Genomic DNA, 17900 nt, shown 5'->3' with positions numbered 1-17900 from the left:
GTGGTGCGGACAGCCCAGCATCTGTAGTTGTCAGCTTCCCATGATTCAGGACGCTTACAAAGACAGGTGTGAAAAAAGGGTCCGAAGGATTATTAGGGACCCAAGTCACCCCAAGCACAATCTATTCCAGCTGCTACCATCCGGGAAACAGTACTGCAGTATAAAAGTCAGGACCAATAGGCTCGGGGAGAGCTTCTTCCACCAGGCCATCAGACTGATTAATTCACGCTGATTTGAGTGTATTTCTCTGTTACATTGACTGTTCAAATTATTATAAATTACTATGATTGCACATTGCACATTTAGACAAAGATGTAACATGCAGATTTCTACTCCTCTTGTATATGAAGGATGTAAGAAATAAAGTCAATTCAATTCAATTTGTTGTTTTTTTGTGCAGGGGAGGAGGATTTAAGCACCTCTGTTCTTGTTCTTTTGGAGAGGGGTTTTGGGGGTTGATGATCGTGTTGCTGTTCTTTTTTGTGCTGGGGGGTGGGCTTGCTGTTCCTCCTTGAAATGACTTCCATTGTTCTCTTTGTTTTGTGGCTATCTGGAGAAGAAGAATCTCAGAGTTGTATATTGCATACACACTTTGAACTTTTAACATGTTAATGGATTGGAGGAGCAAAGTGGTTTCACTAACAAAACAGAAGCTCTAAATACTTGGGGTCACATTCTGAATGTAGCAAAGTACAGATAGGATATGTTGAAGTAACACTATGAGGAAAGTTAATCAGAAGTCATTCTGGTGAAAGCAAATATTATGGACTATTGGGCGGTGTTGCAAACTAATGTGCTGTCTGTCTTTCTGAGTGGATTTCAAGATTCGATCTAGCTATTTTGAAGAAGAGAATACATATTATCTTCAACGCCTTGGCCAATACTAACATTACTGTACTAATATTACTGTCACCCACAGAAAATGCTAGAAGAACTGAGCAAGTCAGGCAGCATCTATGGAGGTGAATAAATAGTCGACTGTTCAGGCTACAATCCTTCTTCAGGATCAATATTCCTATAAACAGAGATTATCTTGTCATTATCAATTTGTGTGTGAAAGTCATGTGAAAGTTGTCCATTGTGTTTTCAACATAACAGCAGTGATTACACCTCAGAAATTAGACATTGTCAGTCATGAGCTTTGAGATGCCCTGCAGTCATGAAAGGACTAATATAAATAGAGGCTCTTCACTTTTATAGTGTATAAGTACAAGTATAATTTCAAAGTCAGGAAGAGTTTTCTATACTTAAATGTGTGGCACAACATGTAAGATGATATTTTGTGTCTAAATGTTATGACCAATCTCTTTCATTCTGATCACCTGCCTCAGAAAGAAATACATGAATTCATTTTCTTGTAATTCAGAAAGAGATCTGACAGCTTCAAGGTAGAGCAAAACTTCTGACCATAAAGACTGAGAGAGATAGACTTAGTTATAGAAAGAACCAATGACACCCACATCAGAACCAGCTTGGCACGAGACACAACGGTTACTAATATTATGAAACCATTTCCTTCTTTGTGTACAGCTTCATATGAGGAAAGTACAAGGGCATCATTGTTAGTGCTCAGAATGTGAATTAATAGAGTAAAGAGAAAGAACTTGCATTTCAGCTGCAGGTAGTCCTTTAGGATAACAGGAAAGTTGAACAGTCAATGCTTTCATACTTCGCACTACCTCAGTAAAGCAGTCAGCATAATTAAATTCTCCACCCACCCTAGACACTCTCTATTCTCCCCTTTCCCACTGGGCAGAAGATACAAAAGTCTGAAAGCACATGCCAACAGGCTCAAGGGCAGCTGCTGTCCCACTGTTTCCTGACCCTTGAACAGATTTCTATACAATATAGTGAACTCTTGATCTTACTACTATTGGGGGGGGGTGATTGATAAGTTCATAGCCTAAGTTAGAAGGAGTCAATTTTAGAAAGCCTAGCACATTTATTTTTCCTACATTTACACACTTAATCCAGCGTTCATGGAGCACATGGATCCCTTCTTTGTAGAAATTGGTGTCTTGGACCTCCAGAAGTGGTCCACAGCATGGAGTGATTGATAAGTTCATGGCCTAAGGTAGAAGGAGATGAGTTATTAACTTCAATCTTTCTGCATAATCACTCAAAGAGTTGAAGTGCACGTGCACGTAACGAGAGCTGTGTAACTCACCTCCTTCTACTGTAGGTCACGAACTTATCAATTACCCCTGCTGTTGACCACCTGCAGGTCCAAGACGCTCTCATTACAGGCACGTGCAGTTCAACTCTTTGAGTGATTATGCAGAAAGTTTGAAGTTAATAACTCATCTCCTTCTACCTTAGGCCATGAACTTATCAATTACCCCTCGTACATTACGACCTTGCATTTTATTGTCTACCTGCCATACACTTTCTCTGTAGCTTTTCCACCTTATTCTGCATTGTTATCGTTACACCTTTTTTTTTTACCTTGTTCTACCTCAGTACACTGTGCAATGATCTGATCAGTATGAACAATATGCAAGACAAGCTTTTCACTGCATCTTGGTACATGTAACAACAATAAATCTGAACCACCACCTTTCTGGTTTACTGAGTGCATGAACACTTGCTAGATTAATGATTTGTATGGCTCCTCTGTCAGAATTTGGAAAGTTATCAACGTTGCCAATAAAATATTTTGCGTCATCTTCATTGAATCTGCCTTTTTTTCATTCTTTCCAAATGTTGGTGTTTTTTTTCCAATTAAATTAAGAACACTTCAGCCACAATGGGATTCTGGGGACTTAACATTCTAAAATTTCTCTCTGCTGCAGATCATAAAGCATGCTTGCTAATATTAAAACAGTTATACTCTGATGTCAATTCAGAAAAATGCAGTGCCACAGGCACAGACCTTACTGTCATGATTTGAACTAATGTTCTGTTCTCAGTAATGCAATATTAGGGGTCTTGCTTACAGAGAATGCAACTTGCCCTTTAGTTGATGGCCAGCTGGAAAATCAACCCAATAACAGAGAATTTTTTTGACCTTCTCCTGTTTGGAAGCCAACGTCGACTGTGTTATAGCTCAACTGAGAAGAAAACGGACTATCAAAATATGCATTCCAGCAAACACAGTGATCAATTACTATGCAGAACGTTCAGCTCTTTCTTTAAAAGTTAAACACCCTGGTAAAGGTTTCACTGATAATCTCATGGATTTGGCAGAACCGGGGTGTGTATCCCCTAGATTTACACTGCCTAAGGAAACTGGGGGGTTTCAAAAGGATCTAGTCAATGCATACAGAAAAAAAAAACAGATCCCAGTTGATTTATTAAATTCAAATAATGGAGAATGTATCAGACAATATTACAACATACTTCTTACGTCTGAATGCTTTGTGCATATTCCCTCCTCCTGGGGGCACCTCAGGAGGAGGGATGGTTGGATGCAGAAAACCAAGAGGCAGTTTGCACAAAATGCTGGAGGGACTCAGCAGGCCAGGCAGCATCTATGGAAAAAAGTACAGTCGGACATTTTGGGCTGAAACACTTCGGCAACCCTGTCCTGCCGAAAGGTTTCGGCCCAAAACGTCGACTGTACTTTTTTCAATTGGTGCTGCTTGACCTACTGAGTCCCTCCAGCACTTTGAGTGTGTTGCTCGGAGTTCCAGCGTCTGCAGATTTTCCTCTTGTACTATACATACAATACATACATAGTACTATTTGAATTGGATTCTTATTCACTGGATGGGTGCCAGTCATTTGGAGCATGCATTGTTGCCTTGTTCATATTAATTGTTTCCTTCTCTCCTTTACAATCCCTAAAATTCTATTTTCATCACCCCACTGCCACCTGAGCACCGGCAATTTGACACATAAAATCTTATAGGGGACATAAAGCATACAAATAATTTTTATCCTTTATCTGCAAATGTTTTTGATTTAGAATAGTGTGCAGAACATCAGAACACCGAGCAAAGTTTTATCCGGATAATAGTCCAGTCACAAGAAATATTTGAAAATGACAATGCCCATCAAGTCTCAAAGTTCTCATTTGAAATGTTTAAAAATATAGTGAGCATTTTGGGTTCTTCCCCTAATATCTAATATTCAGTCTTACAGATTGATCTTACATTCAGGAATAAATGAAAAGCCAGAAGTATAAAAACTGGGCTATAGCAAATGATCTTTTACAATTATTGTGTCCCAATTATTTGTTTCCAAAAATTAAGAAGGTAGGTTAAAGACTAGAGGGGGTCTATCAAGCTTCACAAATGCCCTTCAAGACAAATAAACAATCATGTCCTTGGTAGTTCTTCCAAGCTAAAGATGCACACACCACCCACCGCCCCCACATTCCCCACCCCCCCCCCCACACACACACACAACCCTTTTAAGAAATGCCATTTCTGAAGAGGGAATTCATTTAGATCATGCCTTAAACCATAAAGGTTTCATTTCTTGTCCTCTAACAAAAATCGTAGGCACTGAAGTTCAAATAAGGATGTAACAGCGACAGCAGATTATCATCATAAATCTTAACCTAAACTCAAGGGCTGCTGGTCTGATGGGCCTCAAATTGCTGAGAGAAACCATGTCTTTTGATAATAAACTATTAACTGGCCATCGGCCAGAGGATCAGCTCTCAGAGTTATCTTCATTTCATTGTCAGTGATCTTTTGTTCTGTTTCATCGAAATATTTCATTTCTAGAGGGTTGGAATCTTGTGACCACAGTCATTATTGCATTACAGCTTCATTGAATTCTGCCCTTCCACACTGAAAGTAAACCCACTGGTATCTTTCCCTCAATTAATTCCTAATTGAGCCACATTAAGTATCAAATAATGACTGTGTAAGTATGATGGAAAAGACAATATCACCAAGGTAGTAAAAACCTCATGAACATAGATCCAGTGAAGCACTTCAGGCTTTGAAAATTCATGGGAATTCATTGAATTTAAATTTTAATGCTGAAATTTCCATTCACCGTTTTTTAAAATACTGAGCGCTTGCTAGTTTTCCATGTTATTAATGAATGAAATAAATTTTTCAGAGAAAGGGGATAAATGAAGTAGAAACATTGAAAATGGCTAAATAGTATTCATAGAACAGCACAGCACAGAACAGGCCCTATGGCCCAAGATGTTGTGCAACATTTTAACCTACTCCCAGATCAACCTAACTCTTCCCTCACATGTAGCCTTCCATTCTTTATTAAAGATAAGCAATCTAATTTTAACTTCTTAACATTAATAAGTGTAAAGGCTGATTTTATCCTTTACAAAAATTATTTTATCCAAGACAGTTGAGTACGCATGTCTGAAAATTCAGCCGTTATGGAAAACAACGAGCGTGGCATCTGCCACTGAGCAAAACAATTATGCTAGATACCCCAACAGACAGACAGACATACTTTATTGATCCCGAGGGAAATTGGGTTTTGTTACAGCCACACCAACCAAGAATAGTGAAGAAATATAGCAATATAAAACTATAAATAATTAAATACAGCTATCATGATCCGTGCTGGCTTGAAAAATTTAAAAATTTGTGTGTGTGTGTGTGTGTATGCGAGTGTATATGTGTGTTGGGTACCCCTTATCCAAAATGCTTGGGGCTAGAAGTATTTTGAATTTCGGATTTTTTTTGAATTTTGGAATATGTACTGAGATAGCTTGGGATTGCCATCATTTCTGACTCTGAATTTATGTGCAACTGGTAAGTAGTCTTTGTGTTACGTTTGTTCATCTTACATATGTACTTACAGCAAAAAATTATTACATACCATCAAAATAACAAAAGTATAGTGTGTACAGTGTAATAAAGACAGCATCGGAAGAATACCTAAATCAGCAACTGTAAAAAGTTACAGTACTGTATTTGTATTTTACTTTTATTTCCGTTTTTTTGTTCTGTATAAAGACAATTAGCACTGTAGACTTGCTCTGGTGCTAGATTTTCATCAGTGCCGATAGTCCCAAATTTATCAATGAATTTCTCAGCTGGTTCATGATCAGCAAATTTTTTATCGTTAAATTTTTTTAATCTTTAAAAAATTAATGCTGTTCATTTTCTTGAATTTCTGCACCCAGCCAGATGAAAATTCATAATTACCTTCAACATTCAGTTTGTCCTGATAGATCATTGCTTATTTCATGATCAGCATATCGTTAAGCGGCATATGCTGACTCCGATGTTGATGAACCTATTCTTTCAATACATGATCGAGATCTTTATTTTACGCTTTATGCAGCACTTGTGTGTATATTTAATTAGCTTCCATTCATTACGTATGTGAGGTCACTTCTCAGAACTGTCTTTGGTGTACAGAGACCTTTTCATCACTTGGGAACCTTTCCAACGTCTTGCGGAATTTTCCATTTATGATGTCATGAAAGCACTCAAAGAAAGATATGTATAAAACTATATATGCTATGAATATTCTCTCCCAACTCCCCCACCCACACTATTCTAATTTAATAAAATTTTCAAATGTACTGCAGATGTTCTCTTTCTGCTAACTTTTCCGACATCCACTGCATCTTTCACTGCCTGATTTGTACAGTGCCTAGATAGTCCATTATCAATAGCTGGTCCTGGGTTCCATCCCTAGCACTCGACATTGGTAGCGGACAATAACTGTGCTTCCAATATATTTTCTGGTATTTGAAGCAATGTTACACTCATATCCTCTTAAAGTCAAACTCTATCTTTGAACTCATGGGGAAATGACTTGAAGCACTGGCTCCATTTCATGAAAGAATTCAATGGTTTGTGATCTATGTACATGGTGCAGTGTGTCTACAGATATATTAATAGAAACAACACACTTGAATCATGATGGCTAAGCCTTGTTTATCCAGCTGAGTGCATTTTATCTACTGCTGTCATAATTCTGAATGAATAAACCCCATTGGCGTTTTTAAAATCAGCTTCTGTGTGATGGGTTAACACATCACCATATATGGGACTTTCCTGCACAACAGTCTCTAGAGTGGATGGAGAATGGTTTGAAAAACAAATAATATCTAATGAGAAGAGGCAGTTCTATGGGCAAAAAATGCTTTGTTAATGAGAGAGGTCAGAGGAGAATGGAGAGACTTGCTCAAGCTGACAGGAAGGCAACAGGAACTCAGATAAACATGTGTTAAAACAATGGTGTGCAGAAGAGCATCTCTGAATGGACAATATGTCAAACTTCGAAGTGGATGGGCTATAGTAGCAGAAGGCCAGTAACATAAACTCAGTGGCCTCTTTATTAGCTTAAGAGGTCCTTAATAAATCAATCCCAGATATTACAGTTACAATGCAGTTACTTCGATTGTGCAGGAGCAGTGGTGATGTGTCTTAACTTCCCTTGAACCTGTTGCAAGTCCTTTAGCTCCCATATGTTGTTCCAAGTACAGTATTTCAATCTCCAAACAATTGCAGGCACACTTATTTAAATGTAACTTTGTCAGCTCCAGTCTGTTCAACATTTATTCCAGATCCCAAAGGTGCTTGTCTTACATGGGTCCTGTAACCATACTATCTTTCAAATAGCTTGGGAATGTTCTACAGACAGTCTTCCATGGTTCTCTGAAAGACAACAGGCGCAACAGTAGAGGATTATGTGTGAACAATCCCTTGTGTATGATGATAGTCAATAACTTCTTAAACTGATCCTCTAACTAAATCTGCTGAAATCAACCGAAGAGCTCATTACATATGTATCTTCGGACCTTCCAGATTCCTAAGCACCTTCTACTTAGTAATAGCAACTACATGATCTTCTGTCCCCCAACACTCTCAAATTTATGGCATGTTGTTGTTTCCACAGTGAAGAGTAATGCAAAATACTTATTCAGTTCATCTGCAATTTCTTTGTACCCCATTACTATCCCTACAGTGTCATTCTCCAGTGATCCAACGTCCACTCTTGCCTCTCTTTTACTCCTTATGTACCTGGAAAAAACCTTTTGGTACCCTCTTTTATATTATTGGCTAGCTTACCTTCATATTTTAGCTTTTCTCTTATTTTTGCTTTTTTAGTTGCATTCTGTTGATTTTTAAATGTTTCCCAATCCTCTAGTTTCCTGCAAAATTTTGTGATATTATAGCAAAAATATTATGTGGAGTCCCAGACAGATAGATGAAGCCCAGGTCCAGTTTCTGGAATGTCACCTATCTGTGACCTTCCAGAAACTTCTCTGAAGTTGGAAAATTGGATAGCAAGGTGTGAGGGACATAGCTAGTTACATTAAAGGATAATGAGTTCAATGGAAGCTTTGCATGCAATGTTTCAAGAGAGGTTGGGGCTCCATTCAATCTGCCTCTCTGTTCTCTCTCTTTCCCTTGAACAATACTTACGTTAAATATTCAGTCACTAAGTGATGGACCTGCATTATGGTTATTAACATTTATTCTTGCCATAGGATTACTACCTATGAGCTCATACTGAATGTTTGGCCCTGTTAGTGTTGGGGATTTTGATCTTTCAATAGTCTAAGCTCAGCTTGGCATACCTTGCTTTGATTCCTGGCTTCCAATTCTGAAGAATTGCTCGACCATGTTATCTCAAATTAGTCTGTCTATATCGGAAAGATAGTAGCAATGTTTTCCACTGTGAAGACTGCTGCAAAATGTATTCAGAGTAACTGTCTTTACTCATTTTGCTATTATTAATTCACAAGCCTAGTTCCCACATTAACGTATCCATAGAAACTTATGCCATTTGTTTTCATGCAAGAAGCAAAATTTCTCTCAAAATTCATTTTCTCCTTTCTTTAGAGCTTTTAGGTCTTCTGTTCTTGAATTTTAATTTTCAGTGTAACATCATCCTTTACCTCCAGTGTTAACTGTTGATGGTGCTTCTTTCTCTGGGAAGCTCTCTTTCTATTTGGGATGAACTCTTGCTGAGCATTCTAAAGCAGCTGTTTGAATGTCTGCCATTGTTCCTCCACTGAACTGCTTGTTTACCCACTCCGCCTCAGAGGACTCCACCCTCATATACCATTATAAAACCCAAATGGCACTATTTAGCAAGATGTTTCATTCTCTGGAACAAGTCCAGCTTAGAAATGAGAAAATGACAGCTGGGACTGGTTTGGGTAACTTCCATCACCACTCCTCTGAACTGATCCTACGACCCACAGACTCATTTTCAAGCACTCTTTACGACTCATGTTCTCAGCATTAATGATTTTTATTTACACAATTGTCTTCCTTTGCAAGTTGTTTTTTGTAATTCATTGATCTAGTAATAAGGTTTTTAAAGTTATAAAGAGTCAATAAGAGAAAGCAGGTGTTGAGGCCAAGGATGGATCAGGCATAACCTTACTGAATTTAGTTTGAGGAGCCAAATGGCCTTCCCATCTCCTTCTTCTTAGGGTCCCATGATCTTAAAACAGGCCTTTTACAGAAATACTGTTCAGCCCTGGCAACATTACATAGAAACAAAAGCATTTCTCATTATTAATTGGATCATCAATCATCCACCAAAAGCTATGCATTTTGTTGGAATGAAAAACCAGTCTTTGGCATTGGGAAGGATGTTTGTAGTTAAACATGATGGCTTATGATTTCAACCAAACAGTTTACAGAAAGCTTATTGTGCCTTCCTTTATAAATCATGCCTCATGATGTCCACTGCAATTAGACTCTCTGGTTTTGAGAAACACCAAGGATTTTAATCCCTTAGAAGGTGACTTCAGATTCAGAAAGCAGATTAAAAATTCATCATGCATGCATGCATAGTTTTGTACATTCCCTTTCCTGGGTATTAGGCTTATAAGATGATGCTTCAGAGTGTACACTCAAGAAAGCAAATATTGCTACAAATTGTGGTATATATATTTGTAAAAGCAAAAGTAAGTCATATGAGTGACATAATTAAAGTGCTATATGTGATGCATGAATTAATCGTAATTAGACCAAATTAAAGGATACATCCATGTACTGTCACCATCGTAATGCAGAAAATTTGGCAGCTAAATTGTGTAAAGCTAACTCCCACAAATACCAAGATGTTATTAAGGAATTCTGCTTTGCATTATTGGTTAAATGCTAAAACAAAATCCATATCATTAGGGATGAACCCCTCCCACCTTCTTACTTAAAACAGTAGCATTTTTTCACATCCATTAAAGTTCAGCTTTCAACCTCTGAAAGTTCAGCGTAGTTCTCTGGACTTCTGTCTCTGGAATGGAACTTGAATCTGCAACCTTTTGAATGGGGAGCAACAGAAACCTGCTTTGTGTGTCTTTGTGTCATGATGTTAGAAACTAACAGTGTCATGTCCGTGAGTGATTTTTGTGTGGCTACGTATCCTGAGACCTCTAGTTCATGAATTCAAAGTGAAAGGGGAAATGAGCAACAGCAGAAAACATGACCGAGCTGAGATTTAGCTGAACGGCAGAAAAACTTAGCTGAGATGCATATGTGGTTATCTGGGAAAGTGCAGGTAGTTCTTTCTTTTCCAATAGATCTGTCACCAGTTAAGCATAATTCAGCACTGCAGATATTAAATGACACTGAAATCTTACTATTGGTCCATCTCTAGTTTGTAGATATCAAAGATGGAGCTGGAATAATTTCATTCTGTCCTCCAGCAGGTCTTCAATGATGGTCTCTGTGATATAAGATAAAACCATCAAATACACTTTTAAGCAAAGTGCTGCTTTATGTTAAGTCTTTTCAATTGGATGTATTCCTTTCCAGTAACGTTCCTATGATGAATAGCATTCAAAATCAAACGGAAATCTGCACTTGCAGAAAACAATTCTGAATAGACAAGCATGAAAAGAGGACTAATTATCTGGGGACCAGTAATTAACTCTACTTCAATTATAATGACATGCAACACATCAATGTCAAGGTTATTTCTTTGGGACAATAGCTTGCTTTCGTATTTTAATCAGGGCTGCTCCCTAATGATTATCATAATTAGCATTTAAAACAACGTGTGGCATTGAGAGACAACTTGTGGAAATCTTGCACTGCAAAACCAGAAATGGTAGTCTTAAAATCTCGGGGACTAGTGTCAGGAGAAGCAGACAATACTTGGCACCTACCCTATAATGAGTGCTCTTGAGTTCCAAACCAGTCACTTACAGCAAACTTGTATGAAGAATGGGCATGTAAATCTTTCCAATCAGCTGCTTAGAAGTAAGAACTAGGGCAAATCACACGGTTTTTTATTTCATTGATCAATACAAGTACGTTCAGAAGAGGGAAAATTAGCACAATTCTAGAGGGTAATAGAACTAAGTATAATACATTCAGCTTTCATCTGTCAGTCCAATAATGAATTTTTACATATTTGTTCTTTGAATTAAATTATTGTACAAACACGGGAAAATCTGCAGATGCAGGAAACCCATACAAAATGCTGGAGGAGCTCAGCAGGCCAGGCTGCATCTAAGGAAAAGAATAAACAGTTGATGTTTCGGGCCGAGACACTTCATCAGGACTGGGTCAAAAAGATGAGAAGTCAGAGTAAGAAGGTGGGGGAGGGGGGAGGGAAGGAAGAAGTACAAAGTGATTGGTGAAACTGGGTGAGGGGGAGGGGTGAAGGGAAGAGATGGGAAGTTGATAGGAGAGAGTAGAAGACCATGGAAGAAGAGGAAGAGGGAAGAGCACCAGTGGAAGGTAATAGTCAAGTAAGAAGATAAGGTGAGAGAGAGAAACAGGAATGGGGAAATGGTGAGGGGGGGGGGGTGCAATTACCAGAACAAATAATTGTATACCCTGATGCCAGCAAAATGATGCACACTTTATGAACTTTTGCTAAGTTGTCCATTTCTGGAATGGAGCATGATTGCAAAACGGCTTGAGTCAAGACTACGGCTGCTGCAGCTCAGCCAAGGCTGATGCAATGTGATGAAGGGGTTATAGGATATAAGACAGCAACATCCATAGCCCCAGTCGGCACTGGAAAGATGGGTTTGATTAATTCCTTCTGTATTCCAATTTTGCAGCATAATTCAATGCATTTCTGATTTTGAATTAGATGGCGTGGTTATCAACTTATATCACCCCATCTCATGAATAGTTACCTCAGGAAAACTCAGGATTTGCCTTTCATCTGTAACACTTCTGAAATGTAAGTTAGTTCACAGAAACAAAATTCAGCAATGTTTTCCGAAGTTCAGAAAGTACAATTCTCTGCTTTTTGCCCTTGTCAAGAACCCCTCCCGTCTGTCCCACAATCTCTTTGACCTCCTAACATCAGGCAGAAGGTACTGCAGGATAGAAACAAGGACTATTCGGCTGGGGAACAGCTTTCTCCCCAAGGCTGTTGGACTTCTAAACTCCTTGCTGCTACCCAGTACACATTCTTCATGACAATGCCTGTAGCATTACCTTTTTATACTTAATTATATTTCGCATTTGCATTTTATGGCAACTTGAATATCTACAAAATATTTTTTATTATCTGTTAATATTATTGTAGGATGGTAAGGTGGAAATACGTCTCTATCAAAGGAGGTGTAAGGCACTTCTTCCCTCCGTTAGTCTGCAGGTCACCCCTGGGCAAAGTGTTGCATCTGCTTAGAGAACCCCCCCCCCCCCCCCCGATCAGAGTCACGTGAAGCCATCAGAGTAGGTGGTGGATGGTCGTATGAGCAGCTGGTGCATATCACATGTCCTGGACAGGCGATCACTGACGCCAGGCAAACAATCTCTGAAGAGAATTGATAATAGCCGGAGTCCCCCATTTTGTAAAGACACTACCCAGAAGAAGGCAATGGCAAGCCACTTCTGTCGAAAAATTTGTCAAAAACAATTACAGTCATGGAAAAGCCATGAGCGCCCATGTCATATGAATGAACAAGCAAATATTATTGAGTTAACATTATTTTATGTGTTGTATGTGATGTACGCACTGTGTCATGCTCCTCAATACCAGACCAATATTGTTTTGTTTAACAACAGACACAAAATGCTGGTGGAACACAGCAGGCCAGGCAGCATCAATAGGGAGAAGCGCTGTCGAGATTTCGGGCTGTTGATGCTGCCTGGCCTGCTGTGTTCCACCAGCATTTTGTGTGTGTTGTTGTTTGAATTTCCAGCATCTGCAGATTTCCTCATGATTGTTTTGTTTACATTTGTTTGGTTGACTGTCAATAAACTTGAATGTGTACTTGAACTTGAACTTCATACGGAAGTGCATTATTTTCCAAAACACAGCAAATTTAAATTTGGCCAATTTCTTTTTTTCTTTTTCTTTTTTCTGTTTTTTTAATATATATTATGATATACCTAGGTTTGCCTTGTTTATTTGTTACTTGTATCGTCCATGATTTGGGAATACTCAGTTATACTGTAGCTATTGCTTATGTATTCTTTCATGTTCAGTTGTAATGTGTATGTTTGTAATCCTATTACCTATGTATCAATTTTATTTTGTTGATATTAATAATAATAATAAAAAGATTGAAAAAGAAAAAAATTGGACAGATTTTAGATTTATGAAGCTTCTTGAACATGGCTGCAGATTGATGGGTGACAATAATTATTCTTTCATAAGGGGGTGTAGAGGCAATGCAAGGCAAAATTAGTCCTGAGCCAAGTCCCCAGCTCTTTGAGTGATGTCGGAGAATGGATCTGGGCCCTCCTTTATAGCTCTGAGGCTCCCACTGGCAGCTTAACCCATGTAAGAGTTGGCAGCCATCAGCTAGGTTCCAGTACTGGAGGTGGACTTGGCAATGCGAAGATTACATTGTGACAAGGAAACCATGGGAAGGCGTCCTCCATCTCAGGGCTGCATAGGAATCCCACATTGTGCAGCGTAACCCCACTTCTCTGTTCACTGGAAGTTAATTCTCTTTGGCATCCTATGCACATTAAGCTCATTATCACCATTCTGTGACTCTTTGGGCATTTTGCTAGGAGAGCTAAATATTTCACATTGAAATTTAGCAACATGACCACTATCTGCACCAAGAAACATGTACCCTGCTATCGCCCTGTCAAATGAACATGCTTTTTTACTTTCAAAGAATGGATGCTACTCAAGCTGTTTTCTATCCCTAAGTTTGGAGAGTTGGGTTCAAGCAACTTTATTTACTGAATTATCACCTTCTGCTTCTTCAGCTTGGTCACTTCTGCTAGAAATGACTGAGCTGCTGTCAATCAAACAGTTCACAATGCCTTTATTAAATGTACGTGTGTTTCATGTCCGCTCCCCCCCCCATTAAATTCACACCCTGAAGAGACACACACTGTTCTATAAATGAATCACCTTTATCCTAAACTACTCTAGAGGCAAAGAACGAATGCATAAACTGGCTCTCTGGTGCACCATGAGCATGCTGACCATCAAATGATGTCTACTGTACCCGATTTTTAAGCACTTGCCTATAGTTTATGTGTTGGTGGCTCATGTGCTCCAAAATGTTGTGGAAGTCTCCAAGTGCAACAAGCCCTCAGGAAGAATGTTCTAGATTTCAACCAACCTCTGGATAAAAATTATTTTCTCAAATGCTATCTCCTATCTCTTACTTTCCCTCCTCAGCCTCCTCCTCTATAAGGAAAATCTCCATCCCAGGCAACATCCTGTTTGATTTTCTCTGCGCCCTCTTCAAAAAGTCATGCCCTGGTATAATGAGCCATCCAAACTGCACATGGTACTCCAGCTGAGAGCAAACCAATATTCTATGTCCCATTACCTCCCTGCCATTATATTCTAAGTTCCAATTAAAAAAGATAAATATCCCATATCTTATCTGCCAGTGCTGCCATCTTCAAGGATCTTTGTAGTTGTACGCCAATGTCCTTCTGATCTTCAGTGCTCTCTGGGAACTTACAATACATTTTATACAGTATATCCTAGCCTTATTAGTTTTCCCAACATCGATCACCTCACAAACATCATAATTAAATCATATTTACCTTTGCTCTGCCCGCCTACCAAGCCATTAATATTGACCTATTCCTTAAGACAATCTTTATTGTCAATACCAATTTTCGTAATATCTGTGACTTGACTAATCATACCTCATGAATTCACATTCAAATTGGTTATGCATAAAACAAACATGGTGAATTCCTGCAATGATCTCTGTGGTACACTGCTGGTCACAGGCTTCCTACCAACATATGAAGGTTCCACCATGGTCATTTGTCTCCTGTTACCAAGCCAGTTTTGGATCCAATTTGTTATCTTACCCTGTGTCCCAAAGACTTTAAACTATTGGCGCATTCTCCAGTGTAGGACCTGATCAGAGCCTTATTGAAGTCGGTGTAGACAACATTCAGAATCCGAATTAGGATCAGGTTTACTATCACTGGCATTATGTCATGAAATTTGTTAACTTAGCAGCAGCAGTAGAATGCAATACATGATAATATATGAAAAAAGTAAATCAATTCCAGTAAGTATAATAACTGTATGTATATTAAATAGATAAACTAAAAATAGTGCAAACAGATAAAATATTTAAAAAGTGAGATAGCATTCACGGGTTCAATGTCCAATTAGGAATCAGGTGGCAGAGGGGAAGAAGCTACATCAACCTAATTGCCTTTCATCACTATGTGTTTCGAATACTTAAAAAAAATTAAATTGGTCAGATAGCATTCCCCCTTTCAAGACCATGGTAACTGTCTTTGATTAATCACTGCTTTTACAAGTGTAGATTAATCCTGTTTCTCTGAATGCTTTTCCATTAACTACCCTACCACTGACATTAGACTCAGTTGTCTGTAATTTCTGGTTTGTCCCTGCTTCCTTTCTTGAATAAGGTTTTTACATTTGCTATCCTCCAGTCAACTGGCACCTCTTCTGCTGCCAATGATGAATTATGGAAATACCAATGCTCATGAACAGTAAAGCCTTAAAAAAGTGACGGATACAGCCCAGTCCGGCACAAGAAAAGCCGTCTCCACCATTGAACACATCTATAAGGAGTGTTGCCACAAGAAAGCAGCATTCATCATCAAGGACCCCAACATCCAGGCCATGTTCTCTTTTCATTGCTGCCGTCGGGAAGGAGTCACAGGAGCCTTGGGTCTCAGACCACCAGGTGCAGGAACAGTTAGCATCTTTCAACCATGGCTCCTGAACCAGCATGGATAAGTTCACTCCCTCAAAACTGGACTGCTTCCATAACCAAGGGAAAATCTGCAGTTGATGGAAATCCAAGCAACACACACAAAATGCTGCAGGAACTCAGCAGGCCAACCAACATCAATGGAAAAGAGTAAACAGTTAACGTTTCAGGTTGAGACCCTTCATCAGGACTGAAACCATAACCTGTGGATTCACTTTCAAGGACTCTCAACTCATGTCCTCAATATTATCTATTACTTGTGTATTATTGTTATATATTTGCACAATTTATCTTCTTTTGTACATTGGTTGTTTGTCCATCTTTGTATGTAGTTTTTCATGGATTCCATTGTATTTTTTTGTATCTGCTGTGAACGCCCACAAGAAAATGAATCTCAGGGTAGTATTTGGTGACATATATGTACTTTGAGCTTTGAACTTTAAAAATCTCTGTAGGAGCTCCAGCCATCTTCTCCATTGCCTCTCGTAGTAGTTTGGGATACATCTCATCAGGGTCCAGGTATTCATCCATTTTTAATCTTGCTAATACAGCTAATAGGTTTTCCTTTTTAATGGTAAATTTTCTAGAATTTTAGCATCCAAATCCCTGATTTTTCCAACTCTTGGTGCTATTCCAAGGAAGTGTCCAAAACACTCACTTACAAAGCAGCCTGTAACATACTTAGAATTGTTACATGAGACAGATCTGTAGAGCTGGTAAGTACTATCTATAACAATCTCCTGGAGCTTTAATAGGGTGAATGCTTTATTGCTTATTAACCAACAACTATTACATGTGCTTACTGCAGTGGATGCTGCCTGACCTGCTGAGTTCCCCCAGCATTTTCTGTCTGCTGCTTTCAACAATCTGTTAACAGGTTTTGTCAAAAGCCTGGATCTTTCTGACTGTGTTTATGTGTCTGGTGTTGAAAGTATTTCTTTATCTGATGAATGTGCGATATCCTATTTCAACTTGCTACTGACTTCTGTCTCTTGTTCAGTGCTTGGTTCTAAACGTACTTCTGGAACCAATTCATCATCCCATAATTCTTCAGTACTTTCCTGTACATCTTGCTGTCCTCATTTAGTCATTATCGACTTGTTTGACCTTTCATTTAGGTCACAAAAGACAGTCTTTAGTCAAAGTCAGAGTAAATTTATTATCAAAGTACGTATATGTCACCATATACAACCTTCAGATTGTTTTTCTTGTAGGTATTTACAGGAAAATAAAGAAACATCATAGAATTTGTCAAAATTATACACAAATGTAGTCCGAAAAACAACCAATGTGCAAAAGAAGAAAAATTATGTAAATTATTTATATATTAATGCTGAGAACACAAGTTGAAGAGTCCTTGAATGTGAGTCCATTGGATGTGGGATTAGTTCAGAGTTGAAGTGAGTGAAGTTATCCACATCACTTCAGGAGCTTGATGGTTGTAAGGTAATAACTGATCTTAAACATGACAGTGTGGGATCTAAGGTTCCTGATGGAAGGAGCAAGGAGAGAGCATGGTCTGTTCGGTGGAGGGCCCTCAATAATGGAAACTGCTTTCTTGTGACAGTGCTCTTGGTAGATGTGCTCAGACATGAGGAGAACTTTCCTATCATGGACTTGGTTGCATCCATCACTTTTTGTAGGCTTTTCCATTCCAAGGCATTAGTATTTGCACATCAGGCCATGATGCAGCCAGTTAAGATATGGTGCATTGTGCATTTATAGAAGTTTGCTAAAGTTTTAGGTGAGTATAATCTTACCAATGTTGCACTTCTGTGTATCGTATTTGTTAGTCAATCTTTAAGACTCACTTGTTCTTGTCCTGTCTGAAACTTTAGCTCCCTAGTGACGTGTAGGATATCAATCATGGTTTTTCTTTAATTTCACCTGCTCTCTCTCCCCT

Source organism: Hypanus sabinus, chromosome 6, assembly GCF_030144855.1.
Source record: "Hypanus sabinus isolate sHypSab1 chromosome 6, sHypSab1.hap1, whole genome shotgun sequence".
Lineage (NCBI taxonomy): Eukaryota > Metazoa > Chordata > Chondrichthyes > Myliobatiformes > Dasyatidae > Hypanus > Hypanus sabinus.
This window is presented reverse-complemented; position numbering follows the sequence as displayed.